The following is a 3,784-nucleotide window of genomic DNA, read 5'->3' on the forward strand; positions in this document are numbered from 1 at the left end:
TAATAATAATAATAATAATAATAATAATAATAATAGTGTTAATGGAATAAGTTGTTTCCTACCAGTGTTGATGATGGATGGGGCTGAGCAGGATCGGCAATAAGTAGTTGTTTCCTACCAGTGTTGATGATGGAACATGGATAAGTAGTTGTTTCCTAAGTGTTGATGATGGAAGCAGGATCGGCAAAAATAGTTGTTTCCTACCAGTGTTGATGATGGATGGGGCTGAGCAGGATCAAAAGGGGAGTAGTTGGCAGTGTTGATGATGGATGGGGCTGAGCAGGGGGCAAAGTAGTTGTTTCCTACCAGTGTTGATGATGGATGGGGCTGAGCAGGATCGGCAAAGGGGAGTAGTTGTTTCCTACCAGTGTTGATGATGGATGGGGCTGAGCAGGATCGGCAAAAGGGGAGTACCAGTGTTGTTTCCTACCAGTGTTGATGATGGATGGGGCTGAGCAGGATCGGCAAAAGGGGAGTAGTTGTTTCCTACCAGTGTTGATGATGGATGGGGCTGAGCAGGATCGGCAAAAGGGGAGTAGTTGTTTCCTACCAGTGTTGATGATGGATGGGGCTGAGCAGGATCGGCAAAAGGGGAGTAGTTGTTTCCTACCAGTGTTGATGATGGATGGGGCTGGCAGGCGGCAAAGGGGGAGTAGTTGTTTCCTACCAGTGTTGATGATGGATGGGGCTGAGCAGGATCGGCAAAAGGGGAGTAGTTGTTTCCTACCAGTGTTGATGATGGATGGGGCTGAGCAGGATCGGCAAAAGGGGAGTAGTTGTTTCCTACCAGTGTTGATGATGGATGGGGCTGAGCAGGATCGGCAAAAGGGACCAGTGTTGATGATGGGGCCAGGACCAAAAGGGAGTAGTTGTTTCCTACCAGTGTTGATGATGGATGGGGCTGAGCAGGATCGGCAAAAGTGTTGATGGGAGTAGTTGTTTCCTACCAGTGTTGATGATGGATGGGGCTGAGCAGGATCAGTGTTGATGATGGATGGGGCTGAAATCGGGGGAGTAGTTGTTTCCTACCAGTGTTGATGATGGATGGGGCTGAGCAGGATCGGCAAAGGGGAGTAGTTGTTTCCTACCAGTGTTGATGATGGATGGGGGGCAGGATGTAGTTGCAGTGTTGATGATGGATGGGGCTGAGCAGGATCGGCAAAAGGGGAGTAGTTGTTTCCTACCAGTGTTGATGATGGATGGGGCTGAGCAGGATCGGCAAAAGGGGAGTAGTTGTTTCCTACCAGTGTTGATGATGGATGGGGCTGAGCAGGATCGGCAAAAGGGGAGTAGTTGTTTCCTACCTTGCTACCGGTTAATGGACAAAACAAATGTGCTTTTCTTTCAAAAACAAGGACATTTTGATGAGACAGCAAACTTTTTACCTGTCCTTTAGTTTATCAAATTGGATAATCATCTGTTATTACTTTTAACTGTAGTGTGTGTATATATCTATCACATTAGATTCTCTGGTCTGATGAAACCAAGATTGAACTCTTTGGCCTGAATGCCAAGCATCATGTCTGGAGGAAACCTTGCACCATCCCTACGGTGAAGCATGGTGGTGGCAGCATCATGTCTGGAGGAAACCTTGCACCATCCCTACGGTGAAGCATGGTGGTGGCAGCATCATGTCTGGAGGAAACCTTGCACCATCCCTACGGTGAAGCATGGTGGTGGCAGCATCATGTCTGGAGGAAACCTTGCACCATCCCTACGGTGAAGCATGGTGGTGGCAGCATCATGCAGTGGAGATGAAAGATGAAAGATGAACAGATCAGAGTCCCTGATGAAAACCTGCTCCAGAGCGCTCAGGACCTCAGACTGGGGTGAAGGTTCACCTTCCAACAGGACAATGACCCTGAGCACACAGCCAAGACAACGCAGGAGTAGCTTTGGGACACATTTCTGAATGTCCTTGAGTGGTTCAGCCTGAGCCTGGACTTGAACATCTTTTGAGAGACCTGAAAATATCTGTGCAGCAACGCTCCCCATCCAACCTGACAGATCTTGAGAGGCTCTGCAGAGAAGAATGGGAGAAACTCCCCAAATAGAGGTGTGCCAAGCTTGTAGCGTCATACCCAAGAAGACCAGAGGCTGTAATCGCTGCCAAAGGTGCTACAACAAAGTACTGAGTAAAGGGTCTGAATACTAAATGTACTTGAGGCTGTAATCGCTGCCAATGATGCTTCAACAAAGGGCCTGAATACTTATGGAAATGTGGTAGTTTTGCAACAAAAAAAAAAAAAATAAATAACAAAACTGTCTACAAACCTGTTTTTGCTTTGTCATTGTGGGGTATTATGTGTAGATTGAAGATAATAATTATTTAAAATCCATTTTAGAAAAAGGTTGTAAAGTAACAAAATGTGGAAAAAGTCCAGGGGCCTGAATACCTTCCTGAATGCACTGTATATAAGCATTCAAGTTATAGAACATGGAGCATCTTTCAAGGAACACACTAAGTGGGACAGATACACCATCTTCATTAGTTTGAGATCCCTTTCAATGTCCTGATGCACCCCCAGCTGTCACAATGTACCCACAATGTCCTGATGCACCCCCAGCTGTCACAATGTACCCACAATGTCCTGATTCACCCCCAGCTGTCACAATGTTCTGATTCACCCCCAGCTGTCACAATGTACCCACAATGTCCTGATTCACCCCCAGCTGTCACAATGTCCTGATTCACCCCCAGCTGTCACAATGTACCCACAATGTCCTGATTCACCCCCAGCTGTCACAATGTCCTGATGCACCCCCAGCTGTCACAATGTCCTGATTCACCCCCAGCTGTCACAATGTCCTGATGCACCCCCAGCTGTCACAATGTTCTGATTCACCCCCAGCTGTCACAATGTACCCACAATGTCCTGATTCACCCCCAGCGGTCACAATGTTCTGATTCACCCCCAGCTGTCACAATGTCCTGATTCACCCCCAGCTGTCACAATGTCCTGATTCACCCCCAGCTGTCACAATGTCCTGATTCACCCCCAGCTGTCACAATGTCCTGATTCACCCCCAGCTATCACAATGTCCTGATTCACCCCCAGCTGTCACAATGTCCTGATTCACCCCCAGCTGTCACAATGTCCTGATTCACCCCCAGCTGTCACAATGTCCTGATGCACCCCCAGCTGTCACAATGTCCTGATTCACCCCCAGCTGTCACAATGTCCTGATGCACCCCCAGCTGTCACAATGTTCTGATTCACCCCCAGCTGTCACAATGTCCTGATTCACCCCCAGCTGTCACTATGTCCTGATTCACCCCCAGCTGTCACAATGTTCCCACAATGTCCTGATGCACCCCCAGCACAATAGAGAAGCTGTCCTCCCCCCCTGCCCCCACCTCTCCCACAGCGTAGAGAAGCTGTCCTCCCCCCTGCCCCCACCTCTCCCACAGCGTAGAGAAGCTGTCCTCCCCCCCCCCCTGCCCCCACCCCTCCCACAGCGTAGAGAAGCTGTCCCCCCTGCCCCCACCTCTCCCACAGCGTAGAGAAGCTGCCCCCCCCCCCCCCCCACCTCTCCCACAGCGTAGAGAAGCTGTCCTCCCCCCTGCCCCCCACCTCTCCCACAGCGTAGAGAAGCTGTCCTCCCCCCTCTGCCCCCACCTCTCCCACAGCGAGAAGCTGTCCTCCCCCCTGCCCCCCACCTCTCCCACAGCGTAGAGAAGCTGTCCTCCCCCCTCTGCCCCCCACCTCTCCCACAGCGTAGAGAAGCTGTCCTCCCCCCCTCTGCCCCCACCTCTCCCACAGCGTAGAGAAGCTGTCCTCCC

Source organism: Oncorhynchus nerka, linkage group LG5 (genome assembly GCF_034236695.1).
Source record: "Oncorhynchus nerka isolate Pitt River linkage group LG5, Oner_Uvic_2.0, whole genome shotgun sequence".
Lineage (NCBI taxonomy): Eukaryota > Metazoa > Chordata > Actinopteri > Salmoniformes > Salmonidae > Oncorhynchus > Oncorhynchus nerka.